The 19,871-nt window shown below is 51.2% G+C and overlaps 1 long non-coding RNA gene across 1 annotated transcript; it reads left to right on the forward strand.

Annotated features, from left to right (window-relative positions):
* Positions 1 to 393: 393 nt before the first annotated feature.
* Positions 394 to 5,342, forward strand: LOC310897912. Its single transcript, XR_014582786.1, has 3 exons — positions 394 to 773; positions 830 to 3,116; positions 3,734 to 5,342. It is a non-coding gene; the product is annotated as an uncharacterized lncRNA (long non-coding RNA).
* Positions 5,343 to 19,871: the final 14,529 nt, after the last annotated feature.

A 19,871-nucleotide genomic window follows, 5' to 3' on the forward strand; every position in this document is an offset into this window, starting at 1 on the left:
AATCACGCCGGAGGGGAGGGGAGGGGAGGGAGGGCGGGCGGGCGAAGGGGCGGGGCGAACGCCCAGAGGAGGCCGAGCTGCGCCAATCAGCGCGGAGCGGAGGTCGGGCGCAGGGGCTCGGTGGGCGGGGCACGCGGGCGGCGAGCCGCGGGGAGGGAGAGGCGGTGCCGGGGGCGGGGCATGCAAATTCCGCGCGGGGCCGAGCGAATCGGGCGCGCGGGGGCCCGAAGGGGCCGCTGGGAGGCCCCGGCGACGCGGCGGCGGGGCGCTCGGGGGTCGCGGCTGCGAGCGGAGCGCCCGAGAGTGGGCGAGGGCGGCGGGTTGAGCCCCGGGAGGGCGGGGGCGGGCGGTGGAGCAGCGGCCGTGAGGTGGGGGCGGTGGGCGCGGGAGGGGGTGCGTGTGTGCGAGGGTGAGTGAGCGCCGCTGCGCTTCAAGGGCCGGCAGTAGTGGCGCGGAGGGTGGCGCAGTAAGCGGGGCGTTGCAGGGGCTTCCGGCGCCTGCCGGTGAATCGGCAGAGTAATTAGGACCGGGCCCTTCCGTCACGGGATGTTCGCAGTTTTGGTTGGCTAGACGGAAAGGGACCCTGGCGTCCGTATCTGCATCCTTGATCGTAGTAGCAGGAGTTTTGACGGCCCTTGGTTGTTGCATTATCCCCTGTGTAAAAGGACTGGTACAGCGGCTCACTGAAACTGCGCTGTTGAAACAAATGACCGTGGAGCCACCACCTTACTCACGTAAGGCGATGATATTAGAGGGGATGGAAAGCAAAGAAGGTGAAGAAGAGGAAGAGATCTACCAATGATATTAGAGGGGATGGAAAGCAAAGAAGGTGAAGAAGAGGAAGAGATCTACCAAATTACACCGCAGAGAAAAGTTTTGCAAAAATCAACAGTTTATAAAGAAGAAAAGGGGGGAATTGTGGGAATAAAAATGTTGTTTTTGCAGAGTTACGTTGTTTAGAGGGAAGGAATGCGGTGTTGAGATAGGCTCGCAGTGATAAGAAAGCTTAACGGACAACCTTGTAAAATGCAGACAACCGGACCCCTCAGAGCAGCTAGGTGAAAATCACGGCGTCAAGTCAGATCAGTGAAGAAACATTACCGCTTCAAACAGTAAAAAAGTCAAAAGAAATTTGAAATTGAACAGGCCGGCAACTGAAGGCCACGTAGTGTCTGTGAAGCGTCGGATAGGTTGTGAACCCGGAATACCCAGTCAGTGGGGAAACAGGGGAGGGTCCCGGTCGTCGAGAAAGAAAGTACACAAACCGTACTGTGTGACTAGTAGGCGCGCTCCTGCTTGTGGGACGCGTGCCATTGCGATCGCGAATAAATTACTACTTCACTGAGATCCTCGCCTGAGCCTAAGCTACTGGCTACGGAGTGTTTCTCACGCTCCCTGCGCGTAATCCTGGCTACAATATACCGCGTTATCGAAGGTGCCTTTTAAACAACAGTGATAGAAACTCAGGGGGCGATAGTACTGACCCTGGGTGTGGAATTATCCACGCAGGGAATAATCCACGCTGCACCAAATATGGTAGCCACAGGAACGCTAATATACATAGCGCGTGCCAGATGCGACGTGAGAATCCTGCAACTGGATGGCCTGTCCCAAATGGCGAGAGGTGGTACTGGCTACGTGGCAATAAAGCCAGGAAGGTGTTGCCCCTGGGATGGAAGGGAGCTTGCACCCTGGAGGCAGTAATTCCAAACGTGACTATTATTGAAGACCCACAAAGCCAAAGCCCCCTTGAGACCACACGCAGGATTAAGCGGACTCCAGACAATTCTCTAGTAAAATTCTCTAGTATTTCACAGCTTTGCAAGGTGGTTTTTACCTCGGTGAGGGGTGGGTGAATTAGAAAAAGCTATTGCAAATATCTCCGCTATAACTGAAGAACTAGAAAATAAGTTTGATAAGTTTGCAAAAATAGCACCGTAGAATCGAATAGTATTAGATTCATTAATAACCTCATAAGGAGGAGCGTGCACTGTAATTAATGCTAGTTGCTGTATAGATGTAGATCAAACGGGACGGATTTGACTGATATTTGGGGGGAAAAAAAGGTATACTGGGGGGGCGTGGGGGGGGGGGGGGAAAGATCCTACATAGAGTAGCTCAATGTGACAGTTCCTGGGCATTTAGAAACATGTGGGAGAAACTAACTTCGTGGTTACCTGAACAGAATTGGCTCAAACAACTATTTGTTGGTATTGTAAAAATAATGGCGTTGTACGCCTCCCATCCCCCGTGACATCCGAAGAAGACTATTGCGCCTTAACGTTGGAGAAACTCAAGAGCGCGGTACGTGAAGAGGTGCAAAAACAACAGTAGGAGTAAGGAAAGGAGAGGAGGGAGCTGTGAGAAACTAAGTTGTGTTTTTGCAGTAGAGAACTAATTTTCTGTATTCCGAGGTAGTTGTGCAGTCATAATGAGGAGAAACGCCACGTGGGTAAGCGGACAGTAGGCGGCCTCACTGTTCCGAAATAAGGCAGAAGCTTGAGGAAAAACAGGTTGAGCAGCGTGGGCACGGTAAAACAAAGATCACAGGTTCCTGAAACATAAGAAAGGGGAAAAAAAAAAAAAAAGGAAATAAGAAGGGAGAAATTAAAGGGTTGAAAAAGAAGTAAAATTGTACATACATGGTACATACAGGGGAGGGGATCAGGTGTCGGGGAACAGGGAATAAAAGTTGATGCTGTGCTTACTGCAATGCGCTCCTGATCGGCAGGACGCCCGCCACTGCAACCGCGAATAAAATAGCCTCAGAGAAGATCGCGTGTCAAGAAAATTATTTGAGATGTTTCTCGCAGACAGACTTGACGAGAGAGGACCAAGAACACCCGCGCCTTCTTTAAAAAAAAAATAAACAAACAAACAAAAAAAAAGGCAGCACAGGGGCAGCCTCAGGGTCGCCTTCCCACAGGGAAGCGGCGCCGTGATTGGCTGGACCGCGAGGGCGGATGTGGCGTCACGGCTAGCCTTAACTCAGGGCGGACACGCTCCGTGATTGGCTCGGAGGAACGCAGGGCGGAGGTGCCGTGCAGGGCTTGCCGGCACTATGGGCGGAAGCTGTCGGGCCGGGCCGGGCCGCCGCGGCGCGGTGCCGCAACGAGGTTGGTGGTCGGTGCCGCCCCGGGCCGGGCCGGGCCGGGAGGGGGCGAGGCGGCGGGCGGTTGGGGCGCCACGCGGTCGGCGGCTTCTGCGGAAACGGCCCTTGTGCGGGGCGGGGGCGGCGCCGCGCCGGAGCGGAGCGGAGCGGGCGTGCGGCGGGGTCCGCACTGCGCGGGGCTTCGGAGGGCTGGGGGAGAGGGGGGCGAAGCGGCGCGGGGGGGGGGGGCGGGCGGGCGCAGAGAGGGCGGCGGGGGGGGGGGCGGCTGCGTGCGCTTGGCCGACTCCCCTCTGGGGCGGATGGACTGCTCCGTCCCGCGGCATGCTGGGAGCTGTAGTTCTGTGGCGCGCGGCCGGTCTTTCCCCGAGCCGGGGCCGCGGCCGGGGCCGGGCCGTGCGCGCCGGGAGGCGCAGGTTGCCGCTGGCTGCGAGCGCGGCTGCCGGCGGTGAGGCGAGCGAGAGCCTTCGGGGGCGCTTCCCCGGAGCGTCGGGCCGGGAGGGGTGGGGGCTGCGGCGGCCGGGCGCGGGTCCTCGCTGCGCCCGATCGTCGGGCTGCGCCTCGGAGGTTTTCCTGCCCCCGCGCGCTGACGGCCGGCTCTCTCCTTTCCCTGCGGCTCACCAGGGCAGAAGCAGCTCCCCGCCGCTGGGACCCCCGCGGGGTTTGTCGCCGAGCGAAGGTGGCGCGGCAGCTGAAGGGAGGAAAGCTGCAGCTGGCGTGCTGCAGTCGCAGGTTTCCCAGGAGAAAGAGCAGCCCGTCTGTCCCAGCTGTCCGGGTAAGTCGCAGCGACCTCCGGGTGAAATCCGGGCGTGAAGGGGATTTTGGTGGCTCTCTTAGACGGCTAGCCCTACCAAAGGTCGCATCGGTTACAAAAGGTAGTAGTAACCTTGCAGTTTGTGTGTTCTGTAACGTCTGTAGCACAATAAACTGGCAGGTGAAGAAATGAGCGGGTACAAATACACGTGACTCTACAGCTGAGCTTTTCTACCTGCCTGGGGCTTGGATCAGGGACATTGCTAGCGAGCTTACGAGCTTAGTTCAAACTTCAGATTATTCCCTACTCCTGCTCTTTCACGTGGGTACCAACAAAGTTGCAGCAAGAAGTCTGTGTTCAATCAAAATAAATTTCAGGGCCCTGGGAAGATAGCTAAAGGATTCAGAAGCACGGGTTATCGTCTAGCATTTTGGGATATATTAAACACAGCGTAGCCAGCTGGTCAAAAGAGGTGATTCTCCCACTGTATTTAGCGTTGGCGAAGCCTCTCCTTCAATATTGTGTGCGATTCTGGGCTCTACGATATAAAAAGAACGTTAAGATCCCTGAAAGCGTACAGAGGAGGGCAACAAAGCCGGTAAAAGGATTGGAAGGCACGCCCTGTGTGGACGCTACGGTACTTCTGCTAGCTCCTCGGAATTGTATATAGTCACGAGTAACACTCCTGATTCTAAATACATAGTCTTTCCCTGCATATAAGCCGAACGCTATTCTACAATCGTTCGCTTCTTCCGGCAGTGGATTCTGTCTTTCAGTGATTTATGGGTACTTTACATGTCCTGGATATTGCTTTCCAGATACCTGGAGCTTGCTAGCTTTTCTGTCTCCCAGACGTGTGGCTGGTAGTGGTCTAGTCTTGTGAGCTGTGCTGCCGTGAAGTCTGTCACCTGTTGATGCTGAAGGTACTTTTCTAGAAAGAGGAAGGTGGTTGGTACAGTTTCACACCAGGCCATCAACAAAATCACGTACTCTTTTTATCATCTCCAGACGTGTTTCCTTCGGTGGCTTCTGGACTTTGGTCCATATTGTAGGCCCCGAGAAGGAAGGAGGAGGTTGGCTTTTCATAACCACAGTTTCTTCCAGCTGTTTCAGATGGATTTCATGGTTGATTCTAGTTGAAATGACTGCCTCAGGAAAAAAAAACAACAAAAATGATAGAAACTGTTCCAAAAGTTTGGCGATCCCTGTTTCTCTTGGCTGAAACTGTTTTTATTCTACTGTGACCTTTTTAAGATAGGCAAAAATAAAATTCTGTGTAGCATCCAAGATGCAAATGAACCTTCAGTTTATGAGATAGCAAGGCTAACTTTGAGTTTTGATTAGACTGGTGATGTTTCTTGTTGCCTTTCCTAGGCCTTTTCCAAAAGCTTAAACGTGTAAGTTGCTCTTCGACGCTGATGAGCACTGGGGTGATGTTTTCATAGGATTATGTGCAGTACCGAGGCCTGATTTCCCCTTTTGCCTCTGCATTTCTTCACGTTTATCTGCTTTGAATTGTGCTCGCTATTTGGTTGCATAGCGGCTGCAAAGGAATCACAGGCTGGTTGAGGTCGGAAGGACCTCCAGAGGTCACCCGGTCCAACACCCCTGCTCAAGCAGAGCCACCCAGATCTGGTTTTCCAGGACCACGTCCAGACAGGTTTTGAAACCTCACAAAGACTGTGACTCCACGACCTCCCTGGGCAGCCTACGCTAGTGCTCAGTCACCCTCACAGCGAAAAAGTATTTACTGATGTTCAGGAAACCACAGGAGGGGAACATCCTATGTTTCGGCCTGTGTCTGTTGCCTCCTTTTTTGTTCCTTGGGTACCAGTTAGAAAAGTCTGGCTTTGTCTTCCTTCCACCCTCCCTTCGTGTATTTACAGACATCGATGAGATCCCCTCCAAGCCTCCTCTTCTCCAGGCCGAACGGTCCCAGCTCTCCCAGCCTGTCCTCATAGGAAAGGTGCTTCAGTCCCTTACCGTCCTCGTGGCCCTCCGTTGGACTCTTCGCAGTGTGTCCAGGTCTCTCCTGTACTGGGAGGCCCAGGCCCAGCACGCCAGGTGCGGCCTCACCGTTCCTGAGCAGAGGCGGAGGATCGCCTTTCTTGACCTGCTGGCAATACTTTGCCTAATGCCACCCAGGATACCCTCAGCTGCTTTTGCAGCAAAGGCACATTGCTGTTTCGTGTTCAAGTTGGCGTCCACCAGGAAACTTAGCTCCTTTTCCGAGAAGTTCCTTTCTGGGAAAAAGTGCGATATCAGCGCTTTTCACTTTGTCCTACTGCAATAAATTTGTATCAGCTATAAAGCTTTTCATCTTGTAACCCCACGTCTCAGACGATTACAAGTATGGTGAACAGCAAAAGTAAAGGTGAAATCTTACTGCGACCCTTCCTCTACCATGGAACGTGGTTACTCCCATTCTTTCTTTTGTCTTCTGTCTTCCAAAACACACTTGAAATAGTCAGGTAACTTTTTAAAATGAACTCTTATCTCCTCGCGTGTGTCACTTTTTTTCAAAGAACACGAAAATACGCTCTACTTTATAAAGTATGACCTCGCTTTAAAAAGCTGTTTTAACGCTCCTTAATTAAGCCTTCTTAATCAAGTGTCCGCTAGTTCTTTTCTTACCTCCTGTTATTTTCCTTAACGTGGGAATTCCTGCTCTGGCAATTTCTGTAGGACGCTTCTGAAATAGAAGTCCGGGCCTATTAGTCACATTTCAAGTCATCTGTCCTACAGACAATTTCAAGAGAGTTAAAAATGAAAACGTAGCTTATCCGTGAGCTACTTGAGAACTCCTTAGTGAAATGCTGCGTGAGCCTTTTGACTTGTTACTTCTGCTTCTGTTTCAAAACTTGTTCTGTATCGTTTCAGTTTGAGACAGGTTCTTTGATATCCACGCCAAGAAGAAAACCTTTCTTCTGTAGGAACCCTTCAGTGTGCACAGGGAGAGGCGTGGAGAGAGCAGCTATTCTGCAAGCTGTTACTCAGGCCGCTTTTGGCTTCCAGCGCTGTTTGTACATTCCCGTGTTGTTTTGCAATCTTTTCTCTTTTCGTTAGTTGTCTAATTAAACTTTTTCAAAGGATGCCTCCCTGTTTTCAGTTTTCTCCTAAATCTCTCCTGAGATTTAGCCGTCCTTGTATTCTTTTGCTCTTTGTCAAGTCTCTTTGATACAAGCTGTGTGCAGCTTTGATACGAGCTTGTTTGTCCCCTGTGACCTGGATGATCTTGCTGAATCTCCGTGATGCCTTGAAAAGGGCTGTGCTCGGGGACCGTGGCAGCATTTTGGTATCTGATACAGATTTTCCTGTTCTGGCATACAGTGAATTTCTTTGATATGTCTATTAGGACCGTACCTGTTTTCCTGCTTTGAGTAAAGAGTTGGAAGATGAAAGGTTAGCGTTCGTCTCCTCCCACATGGGCTGTAACCTTTGTCTGCGTGTCTTGTGGTTGTGTTTTGTTTGTTTGTTTGTTTGTTTTGGCAGGCCCTCCAGCAGAGCAGCAGGGTGAAAGGGCTCGAGCTGGTGGCAGGACCCTGGCAGCTCTGCAGCCTGAGCAGGTGAGAGAACAGTATGTGCTCACTCTTTAAGGTTGGGAACACGTGGCAAGCCTTAAAATACAGGTTTATAACACAAATGGGTCCTGGAAAAAATCAGCTGGCTCCAAGCATCCAGGGAGTCAAGACGGCGGGAAGATGTGTCAGTAGAAATGAGCTGAAGTGAGCCAGATGTCAAACACCACGGACTTCATATAAGGATGCAGTTCAGAAACTTTTCTCTTTCAGAGAGCGGAGATTGATTATCGTCTTGCTGACTTGTTACCTGATCAGAGAGAAGAAATTCTCTTGGCAAACGAGAAGGACTTAGAAGAAGCTGAAAATAAAGGTAATATTATGGGTCCTTTCATGGTACTCCTGTTGTCGTGAGCTTTTCTGGGCCTCAAAGGAAATGAGCAGAACTAGAATATTCCGTCACCTGCAATTGGATATTACGGCTGTCACAGGTTAGTGAGCCCAGGACTTTGAGAGCTTGTCGGTGGAAACAGCTGCAGCTTCCATAATTACATGAGAGATGTCTTCATCAGAGAAGACAGAGAGGCCTTTGAAAACAGCAACCCACGGCATTGTTTAAAAAAAAAAAAAAAAATCTAAATAAATAAATAAATAGCGTTTCCTTTTGCCAAAGGAGGCTCGCTTTAGGAATTGAATATAGCAAGTATCTGCCCTGTTATCGTCATGTATGAAATAGCATGAGTATCTCCCGGGCTGGTTAACGTGATGTTTGGCCCCTGTGGGGAAGGTTGTTACTGAAAAATGATGCTTTCCGGAACGAACCATATTACCTTCTGACCGAGGAAAGTACAGTTCAGGCAGCATAGACTAAATCCGTTCTTTTGCGTTCGAGGGGTGCATCGAGAAGCTGGTCTTGGGTTAGAAAATGTGTGAAACTGGCACGTCGCAAACTGTAATGCAGAGAGATCTTTGATAACAAAAGTGTATTTCTGTTGGTGAGTTACTGGAAGGCTGCAAGAAGTCTTGCCTCAAAAGACTCTTCTGAAATGAATTCTGTTGCCATCCCAGTTTTTTTTTTTCCTACGGGCACATTCTTGGGACTTGCTTCTGCAATGTCGAGAGTTATTCAGGGTTGGTTTTTGATACCCAGCGTAGAGAAGGAGTTAGCTTACGTTCAGGTGCTGCGGTTTCTGCACGTGTCTTATAACGTAGGTTCCCTGCTTAACTTGCAATTTATGAGGTTCCTACCAATGAGCACTTTCCTGTCCATGCCGAACGCAGCTGAGTTGCAGGCTACCATTAAACATCAAATGTTTGATATAGATTGCTAATAGCAAATCGCAACTGTTAAGAATATATGCTAAAAAAAATTAGCACAGAAAGTAGAAGCTCTAGGCTGTGAGTGGTCTGTCCCATACTGATACTGCATGTTTGCACCGAGGCAGAATGATTGCTTTCACTCGCTTGTGGAGCGATGAGTCTAGGCTCTCACTGCTAGTATTTTTAGCAAGACTGATTGAGCATTTCTCTAACATATGAGCAAGTGTTTGAGGAGCAAGTGATGGGTATGGGCACTTAGAAAGAGACTGCCAAAGGGCAGCTTCCTATTTTATAACTGAATTTTGTGAGCGTTGGTCCTCGTTTCATACTGAAGGGGAGTAGGCTCTAGTGAAGGGAGTATGTTCACGTGAAAGGAAAAGGCACTAGTCTCCCTCGTCTGCCATTATTACTTCCTTGCTGCTAGCTCTGTTCTTCATAGAAAGCCAGTATGTTTCCTCGTCACATTCTAGTCTGCCTGCCTAGACTTCAGCCTTTGCCTCCTGGGTCTCTTGCCTTGCATAGACAATCTCTCCCCTTCTCCTCTTCTTCTTCATCTCATTTGTAAACCTTTTATCAGGCTGATTCTTACTGGCTTCCCACCCCCACCCTCCGACCTTTTTCTTTTTTTTCCTTTTATTCTATTTTTTTTTTACAGACTTAGGATGGCTTGTCTTGTTAGTTACTTTTTTTCCTGCCAGCCCCCAGCCTCAAGTTCTCCGATGCGACTTCAGAGGATCATCTTTGATACCTCCGCATCTGAATAATACGGTTTCTGTCCCATGCTGTAGCTGACGGCAGGACGGACTCTGAGTGCAGAGGAGAGGTTGCTTCCTCCCTGGTTTCCTATTGCGTCCCATACTGGTTTGGGTAAGCAATTTCAGAGGAAATTTGACTTCTCCGTGGAGCAGCGTGTGCCTGACAGCTAGCTGGAGACAGCACACACGGCATTGAGTCAGCGCTCCGAGTGCGGTCCTGAGTTGCAGTAAAGGTAAAACAATTGCAGACTGACAGTTTAGCTTCTAAGGAGCATCTACAGATAGCACGTTTGCCTCTGATGCTTAAAAGGCGAGGGTCCGAGATCACATTTCACGGACTGCTTCCTAGAGATTTCAAGAAATGCAATCGTTCTGAAGCACAGCCGCGCTCCGTTATTGTTTAAAGGGAACAAACTGCCTTGAGACCCGTTACCTGCGAGGGAACCGAGGGCGGAAGTGACGTCAGGGCGTGCCCTCACTGAGGGCCAAAACGGCTCCGTGATTGGCTGGACCGTGAGGGCGGATGCGGTGTCCGAGCGAGCCGTCAGTGAGGGCGGGAGCATTCCGTGATTGGCTGGGAACCCAGGGCGGAAGCGGCGTCACGGCTAGCCTTAACTCAGGGCGGAAACGCTCCGTGATTGGCTCGGAGGAGCCCAGGGCGGAGGTGCCGTGCAGGGCTTGCCGGCGCTATGGGCGGCAGCGGCCGCGCCGGGCCGCCGCGGCGCGGTGCCGCAACGAGGTTGGTGGTCGGTGCCGCCCCGGGCCGGGCCGGGCCGGGCGGGGGCGAGGCGGCGGGCGGTTGGGGCGCCACGCGGTCGGCGGCTTCTGCGGAAACGGCCCTTGTGCGGGGCGGGGGCGGCGCCGCGCCGGAGCGGGCGGAGCGGAGCGGGCGTGCGGCGGGGTCTGCACTGCGCGGGGCTTCGGAGGGCTGGGGGAGAGGGGGGCGAAGCGGCGCGGGGGGCGGGCGGTTGCGTGCGCTTGGCCGACTCCCCTCTGGGGCGGATGGACTGCTCCGTCCCGCGGCATGCTGGGAGCTGTAGTTCTGTGGTGCGCGGCCGGTCTTTCCCCGAGCCGGGGCCGCGGCCGGGAGGCGCAGGTTGCCGCTGGCTGCGAGCGCGGCTGCCGGCGGTGAGGCGAGCGAGAGCCTTCGGGGGCGCTTCCCCGGAGCGTCGGGCCGGGAGGGGTGGGGGCTGCGGCGGCCGGGCGCGGGTCCTCGCTGCGCCCGATCGTCGGGCTGCGCCTCGGAGGTTTTCCTCCCCCCGCGCGCTGACGGCCGGCTCTCTCCTTTCCCTGCGGCTCACCAGGGCAGAAGCAGCTCCCCGCCGCTGGGACCCCCGCGGGGTTTGTCGCCGAGCGAAGGTGGCGCGGCAGCTGAAGGGAGGAAAGCTGCAGCTGGCGTGCTGCAGTCGCAGGTTTCCCAGGAGAAAGAGCAGCCCGTCTGTCCCAGCTGTCCGGGTAAGTCGCAGCGACCTCCGGGTGAAATCCGGGCGTGAAGGGGATTTTGGTGGCTCTCTTAGACGGCTAGCCCTACCAAAGGTCGCATCGGTTACAAAAGGTAGTAGTAACCTTGCAGTTTGTGTGTTCTGTAACGTCTGTAGCACAATAAACTGGCAGGTGAAGAAATGAGCGGGTACAAATACACGTGACTCTACAGCTGAGCTTTTCTACCTGCCTGGGGCTTGGATCAGGGACATTGCTAGCGAGCTTACGAGCTTAGTTCAAACTTCAGATTATTCCCTACTTCTGCTCTTTCACGTGGGTACCAACAAAGTTGCAGCAAGAAGTCTGTGTTCAATCAAAATAAATTTCAGGGCCCTGGGAAGATAGCTAAAGGATTCAGAAGCACGGGTTATCGTCTAGCATTTTGGGATATATTAAACACAGCGTAGCCAGCTGGTCAAAAGAGGTGATTCTCCCACTGTATTTAGCGTTGGCGAAGCCTCTCCTTCAATATTGTGTGCGATTCTGGGCTCTACGATATAAAAAGAACGTTAAGATCCCTGAAAGCGTACAGAGGAGGGCAACAAAGCCGGTAAAAGGATTGGAAGGCACGCCCTGTGTGGACGCTACGGTACTTCTGCTAGCTCCTCGGAATTGTATATAGTCACGAGTAACACTCCTGATTCTAAATACATAGTCTTTCCCTGCATATAAGCCGAACGCTATTCTACAATCGTTCGCTTCTTCCGGCAGTGGATTCTGTCTTTCAGTGATTTATGGGTACTTTACATGTCCTGGATATTGCTTTCCAGATACCTGGAGCTTGCTAGCTTTTCTGTCTCCCAGACGTGTGGCTGGTAGTGGTCTAGTCTTGTGAGCTGTGCTGCCGTGAAGTCTGTCACCTGTTGATGCTGAAGGTACTTTTCTAGAAAGAGGAAGGTGGTTGGTACAGTTTCACACCAGGCCATCAACAAAATCACGTACTCTTTTTATCATCTCCAGACGTGTTTCCTTCGGTGGCTTCTGGACTTTGGTCCATATTGTAGGCCCCGAGAAGGAAGGAGGAGGTTGGCTTTTCATAACCACAGTTTCTTCCAGCTGTTTCAGATGGATTTCATGGTTGATTCTAGTTGAAATGACTGCCTCAGGAAAAAAAAACAACAAAAATGATAGAAACTGTTCCAAAAGTTTGGCGATCCCTGTTTCTCTTGGCTGAAACTGTTTTTATTCTACTGTGACCTTTTTAAGATAGGCAAAAATAAAATTCTGTGTAGCATCCAAGATGCAAATGAACCTTCAGTTTATGAGATAGCAAGGCTAACTTTGAGTTTTGATTAGACTGGTGATGTTTCTTGTTGCCTTTCCTAGGCCTTTTCCAAAAGCTTAAACGTGTAAGTTGCTCTTCGACGCTGATGAGCACTGAGGTGATGTTTTCATAGGATTATGTGCAGTACCGAGGCCTGATTTCCCCTTTTGCCTCTGCATTTCTTCACGTTTATCTGCTTTGAATTGTGCTCGCTATTTGGTTGCATAGCGGCTGCAAAGGAATCACAGGCTGGTTGAGGTCGGAAGGACCTCCAGAGGTCACCCGGTCCAACACCCCTGCTCAAGCAGAGCCACCCAGATCTGGTTTTCCAGGACCACGTCCAGACAGGTTTTGAAACCTCACAAAGACTGTGACTCCACGACCTCCCTGGGCAGCCTACGCTAGTGCTCAGTCACCCTCACAGCGAAAAAGTATTTACTGATGTTCAGGAAACCACAGGAGGGGAACATCCTATGTTTCGGCCTGTGTCTGTTGCCTCCTTTTTTGTTCCTTGGGTACCAGTTAGAAAAGTCTGGCTTTGTCTTCCTTCCACCCTCCCTTCGTGTATTTACAGACATCGATGAGATCCCCTCCAAGCCTCCTCTTCTCCAGGCCGAACGGTCCCAGCTCTCCCAGCCTGTCCTCATAGGAAAGGTGCTTCAGTCCCTTACCGTCCTCGTGGCCCTCCGTTGGACTCTTCGCAGTGTGTCCAGGTCTCTCCTGTACTGGGAGGCCCAGGCCCAGCACGCCAGGTGCGGCCTCACCGTTCCTGAGCAGAGGCGGAGGATCGCCTTTCTTGACCTGCTGGCAATACTTTGCCTAATGCCACCCAGGATACCCTCAGCTGCTTTTGCAGCAAAGGCACATTGCTGTTTCGTGTTCAAGTTGGCGTCCACCAGGAAACTTAGCTCCTTTTCCGAGAAGTTCCTTTCTGGGAAAAAGTGCGATATCAGCGCTTTTCACTTTGTCCTACTGCAATAAATTTGTATCAGCTATAAAGCTTTTCATCTTGTAACCCCACGTCTCAGACAATTACAAGTATGGTGAACAGCAAAAGTAAAGGTGAAATCTTACTGCGACCCTTCCTCTACCATGGAACGTGGTTACTCCCATTCTTTCTTTTGTCTTCTGTCTTCCAAAACACACTTGAAATAGTCAGGTAACTTTTTAAAATGAACTCTTATCTCCTCGCGTGTGTCACTTTTTTTCAAAGAACACGAAAATACGCTCTACTTTATAAAGTATGACCTCGCTTTAAAAAGCTGTTTTAACGCTCCTTAATTAAGCCTTCTTAATCAAGTGTCCGCTAGTTCTTTTCTTACCTCCTGTTATTTTCCTTAACGTGGGAATTCCTGCTCTGGCAATTTCTGTAGGACGCTTCTGAAATAGAAGTCCGGGCCTATTAGTCACATTTCAAGTCATCTGTCCTACAGACAATTTCAAGAGAGTTAAAAATGAAAACGTAGCTTATCCGTGAGCTACTTGAGAACTCCTTAGTGAAATGCTGCGTGAGCCTTTTGACTTGTTACTTCTGCTTCTGTTTCAAAACTTGTTCTGTATCGTTTCAGTTTGAGACAGGTTCTTTGATATCCACGCCAAGAAGAAAACCTTTCTTCTGTAGGAACCCTTCAGTGTGCACAGGGAGAGGCGTGGAGAGAGCAGCTATTCTGCAAGCTGTTACTCAGGCCGCTTTTGGCTTCCAGCGCTGTTTGTACATTCCCGTGTTGTTTTGCAATCTTTTCTCTTTTCGTTAGTTGTCTAATTAAACTTTTTCAAAGGATGCCTCCCTGTTTTCAGTTTTCTCCTAAATCTCTCCTGAGATTTAGCCGTCCTTGTATTCTTTTGCTCTTTGTCAAGTCTCTTTGATACAAGCTGTGTGCAGCTTTGATACGAGCTTGTTTGTCCCCTGTGACCTGGATGATCTTGCTGAATCTCCGTGATGCCTTGAAAAGGGCTGTGCTCGGGGACCGTGGCAGCATTTTGGTATCTGATACAGATTTTCCTGTTCTGGCATACAGTGAATTTCTTTGATATGTCTATTAGGACCGTACCTGTTTTCCTGCTTTGAGTAAAGAGTTGGAAGATGAAAGGTTAGCGTTCGTCTCCTCCCACATGGGCTGTAACCTTTGTCTGCGTGTCTTGTGGTTGTGTTTTGTTTGTTTGTTTGTTTGTTTTGGCAGGCCCTCCAGCAGAGCAGCAGGGTGAAAGGGCTCGAGCTGGTGGCAGGACCCTGGCAGCTCTGCAGCCTGAGCAGGTGAGAGAACAGTATGTGCTCACTCTTTAAGGTTGGGAACACGTGGCAAGCCTTAAAATACAGGTTTATAACACAAATGGGTCCTGGAAAAAATCAGCTGGCTCCAAGCATCCAGGGAGTCAAGACGGCGGGAAGATGTGTCAGTAGAAATGAGCTGAAGTGAGCCAGATGTCAAACACCACGGACTTCATATAAGGATGCAGTTCAGAAACTTTTCTCTTTCAGAGAGCGGAGATTGATTATCGTCTTGCTGACTTGTTACCTGATCAGAGAGAAGAAATTCTCTTGGCAAACGAGAAGGACTTAGAAGAAGCTGAAAATAAAGGTAATATTATGGGTCCTTTCATGGTACTCCTGTTGTCGTGAGCTTTTCTGGGCCTCAAAGGAAATGAGCAGAACTAGAATATTCCGTCACCTGCAATTGGATATTACGGCTGTCACAGGTTAGTGAGCCCAGGACTTTGAGAGCTTGTCGGTGGAAACAGCTGCAGCTTCCATAATTACATGAGAGATGTCTTCATCAGAGAAGACAGAGAGGCCTTTGAAAACAGCAACCCACGGCATTGTTTAAAAAAAAAAAAAAAAATCTAAATAAATAAATAAATAGCGTTTCCTTTTGCCAAAGGAGGCTCGCTTTAGGAATTGAATATAGCAAGTATCTGCCCTGTTATCGTCATGTATGAAATAGCATGAGTATCTCCCGGGCTGGTTAACGTGATGTTTGGCCCCTGTGGGGAAGGTTGTTACTGAAAAATGATGCTTTCCGGAACGAACCATATTACCTTCTGACCGAGGAAAGTACAGTTCAGGCAGCATAGACTAAATCCGTTCTTTTGCGTTCGAGGGGTGCATCGAGAAGCTGGTCTTGGGTTAGAAAATGTGTGAAACTGGCACGTCGCAAACTGTAATGCAGAGAGATCTTTGATAACAAAAGTGTATTTCTGTTGGTGAGTTACTGGAAGGCTGCAAGAAGTCTTGCCTCAAAAGACTCTTCTGAAATGAATTCTGTTGCCATCCCAGTTTTTTTTTTCCTACGGGCACATTCTTGGGACTTGCTTCTGCAATGTCGAGAGTTATTCAGGGTTGGTTTTTGATACCCAGCGTAGAGAAGGAGTTAGCTTACGTTCAGGTGCTGCGGTTTCTGCACGTGTCTTATAACGTAGGTTCCCTGCTTAACTTGCAATTTATGAGGTTCCTACCAATGAGCACTTTCCTGTCCATGCCGAACGCAGCTGAGTTGCAGGCTACCATTAAACATCAAATGTTTGATATAGATTGCTAATAGCAAATCGCAACTGTTAAGAATATATGCTAAAAAAAATTAGCACAGAAAGTAGAAGCTCTAGGCTGTGAGTGGTCTGTCCCATACTGATACTGCATGTTTGCACCGAGGCAGAATGATTGCTTTCACTCGCTTGTGGAGCGATGAGTCTAGGCTCTCACTGCTAGTATTTTTAGCAAGACTGATTGAGCATTTCTCTAACATATGAGCAAGTGTTTGAGGAGCAAGTGATGGGTATGGGCACTTAGAAAGAGACTGCCAAAGGGCAGCTTCCTATTTTATAACTGAATTTTGTGAGCGTTGGTCCTCGTTTCATACTGAAGGGGAGTAGGCTCTAGTGAAGGGAGTATGTTCACGTGAAAGGAAAAGGCACTAGTCTCCCTCGTCTGCCATTATTACTTCCTTGCTGCTAGCTCTGTTCTTCATAGAAAGCCAGTATGTTTCCTCGTCACATTCTAGTCTGCCTGCCTAGACTTCAGCCTTTGCCTCCTGGGTCTCTTGCCTTGCATAGACAATCTCTCCCCTTCTCCTCTTCTTCTTCATCTCATTTGTAAACCTTTTATCAGGCTGATTCTTACTGGCTTCCCACCCCCACCCTCCGACCTTTTTCTTTTTTTTCCTTTTATTCTATTTTTTTTTACAGACTTAGGATGGCTTGTCTTGTTAGTTACTTTTTTTCCTGCCAGCCCCCAGCCTCAAGTTCTCCGATGCGACTTCAGAGGATCATCTTTGATACCTCCGCATCTGAATAATACGGTTTCTGTCCCATGCTGTAGCTGACGGCAGGACGGACTCTGAGTGCAGAGGAGAGGTTGCTTCCTCCCTGGTTTCCTATTGCGTCCCATACTGGTTTGGGTAAGCAATTTCAGAGGAAATTTGACTTCTCCGTGGAGCAGCGTGTGCCTGACAGCTAGCTGGAGACAGCACACACGGCATTGAGTCAGCGCTCCGAGTGCGGTCCTGAGTTGCAGTAAAGGTAAAACAATTGCAGACTGACAGTTTAGCTTCTAAGGAGCATCTACAGATAGCACGTTTGCCTCTGATGCTTAAAAGGCGAGGGTCCGAGATCACATTTCACGGACTGCTTCCTAGAGATTTCAAGAAATGCAATCGTTCTGAAGCACAGCCGCGCTCCGTTATTGTTTAAAGGGAACAAACTGCCTTGAGACCCGTTACCTGCGAGGGAACCGAGGGCGGAAGTGACGTCAGGGCGTGCCCTCACTGAGGGCCAAAACGGCTCCGTGATTGGCTGGACCGTGAGGGCGGATGCGGTGTCCGAGCGAGCCGTCAGTGAGGGCGGGAGCATTCCGTGATTGGCTGGGAACCCAGGGCGGAAGCGGCGTCACGGCTAGCCTTAACTCAGGGCGGAAACGCTCCGTGATTGGCTCGGAGGAGCCCAGGGCGGAGGTGCCGTGCAGGGCTTGCCGGCGCTATGGGCGGCAGCGGCCGCGCCGGGCCGCCGCGGCGCGGTGCCGCAACGAGGTTGGTGGTCGGTGCCGCCCCGGGCCGGGCCGGGCCGGGCGGGGGCGAGGCGGCGGGCGGTTGGGGCGCCACGCGGTCGGCGGCTTCTGCGGAAACGGCCCTTGTGCGGGGCGGGGGCGGCGCCGCGCCGGAGCGGGCGGAGCGGAGCGGGCGTGCGGCGGGGTCTGCACTGCGCGGGGCTTCGGAGGGCTGGGGGAGAGGGGGGCGAAGCGGCGCGGGGGGCGGGCGGTTGCGTGCGCTTGGCCGACTCCCCTCTGGGGCGGATGGACTGCTCCGTCCCGCGGCATGCTGGGAGCTGTAGTTCTGTGGTGCGCGGCCGGTCTTTCCCCGAGCCGGGGCCGCGGCCGGGAGGCGCAGGTTGCCGCTGGCTGCGAGCGCGGCTGCCGGCGGTGAGGCGAGCGAGAGCCTTCGGGGGCGCTTCCCCGGAGCGTCGGGCCGGGAGGGGTGGGGGCTGCGGCGGCCGGGCGCGGGTCCTCGCTGCGCCCGATCGTCGGGCTGCGCCTCGGAGGTTTTCCTCCCCCCGCGCGCTGACGGCCGGCTCTCTCCTTTCCCTGCGGCTCACCAGGGCAGAAGCAGCTCCCCGCCGCTGGGACCCCCGCGGGGTTTGTCGCCGAGCGAAGGTGGCGCGGCAGCTGAAGGGAGGAAAGCTGCAGCTGGCGTGCTGCAGTCGCAGGTTTCCCAGGAGAAAGAGCAGCCCGTCTGTCCCAGCTGTCCGGGTAAGTCGCAGCGACCTCCGGGTGAAATCCGGGCGTGAAGGGGATTTTGGTGGCTCTCTTAGACGGCTAGCCCTACCAAAGGTCGCATCGGTTACAAAAGGTAGTAGTAACCTTGCAGTTTGTGTGTTCTGTAACGTCTGTAGCACAATAAACTGGCAGGTGAAGAAATGAGCGGGTACAAATACACGTGACTCTACAGCTGAGCTTTTCTACCTGCCTGGGGCTTGGATCAGGGACATTGCTAGCGAGCTTACGAGCTTAGTTCAAACTTCAGATTATTCCCTACTCCTGCTCTTTCACGTGGGTACCAACAAAGTTGCAGCAAGAAGTCTGTGTTCAATCAAAATAAATTTCAGGGCCCTGGGAAGATAGCTAAAGGATTCAGAAGCACGGGTTATCGTCTAGCATTTTGGGATATATTAAACACAGCGTAGCCAGCTGGTCAAAAGAGGTGATTCTCCCACTGTATTTAGCGTTGGCGAAGCCTCTCCTTCAATATTGTGTGCGATTCTGGGCTCTACGATATAAAAAGAACGTTAAGATCCCTGAAAGCGTACAGAGGAGGGCAACAAAGCCGGTAAAAGGATTGGAAGGCACGCCCTGTGTGGACGCTACGGTACTTCTGCTAGCTCCTCGGAATTGTATATAGTCACGAGTAACACTCCTGATTCTAAATACATAGTCTTTCCCTGCATATAAGCCGAACGCTATTCTACAATCGTTCGCTTCTTCCGGCAGTGGATTCTGTCTTTCAGTGATTTATGGGTACTTTACATGTCCTGGATATTGCTTTCCAGATACCTGGAGCTTGCTAGCTTTTCTGTCTCCCAGACGTGTGGCTGGTAGTGGTCTAGTCTTGTGAGCTGTGCTGCCGTGAAGTCTGTCACCTGTTGATGCTGAAGGTACTTTTCTAGAAAGAGGAAGGTGGTTGGTACAGTTTCACACCAGGCCATCAACAAAATCACGTACTCTTTTTATCATCTCCAGACGTGTTTCCTTCGGTGGCTTCTGGACTTTGGTCCATATTGTAGGCCCCGAGAAGGAAGGAGGAGGTTGGCTTTTCATAACCACAGTTTCTTCCAGCTGTTTCAGATGGATTTCATGGTTGATTCTAGTTGAAATGACTGCCTCAGGAAAAAAAAACAACAAAAATGATAGAAACTGTTCCAAAAGTTTGGCGATCCCTGTTTCTCTTGGCTGAAACTGTTTTTATTCTACTGTGACCTTTTTAAGATAGGCAAAAATAAAATTCTGTGTAGCATCCAAGATGCAAATGAACCTTCAGTTTATGAGATAGCAAGGCTAACTTTGAGTTTTGATTAGACTGGTGATGTTTCTTGTTGCCTTTCCTAGGCCTTTTCCAAAAGCTTAAACGTGTAAGTTGCTCTTCGACGCTGATGAGCACTGAGGTGATGTTTTCATAGGATTATGTGCAGTACCGAGGCCTGATTTCCCCTTTTGCCTCTGCATTTCTTCACGTTTATCTGCTTTGAATTGTGCTTGCTATTTGGTTGCATAGCGGCTGCAAAGGAATCACAGGCTGGTTGAGGTCGGAAGGACCTCCAGAGGTCACCCGGTCCAACACCCCTGCTCAAGCAGAGCCACCCAGATCTGGTTTTCCAGGACCACGTCCAGACAGGTTTTGAAACCTCACAAAGACTGTGACTCCACGACCTCCCTGGGCAGCCTACGCTAGTGCTCAGTCACCCTCACAGCGAAAAAGTATTTACTGATGTTCAGGAAACCACAGGAGGGGAACATCCTATGTTTCGGCCTGTGTCTGTTGCCTCCTTTTTTGTTCCTTGGGTACCAGTTAGAAAAGTCTGGCTTTGTCTTCCTTCCACCCTCCCTTCGTGTATTTACAGACATCGATGAGATCCCCTCCAAGCCTCCTCTTCTCCAGGCCGAACGGTCCCAGCTCTCCCAGCCTGTCCT

The sequence above is a fragment of the Anser anser genome (assembly GCF_964211835.1).
Source record: "Anser anser genome assembly, chromosome: 3".
Classification (NCBI taxonomy): domain Eukaryota; kingdom Metazoa; phylum Chordata; class Aves; order Anseriformes; family Anatidae; genus Anser; species Anser anser.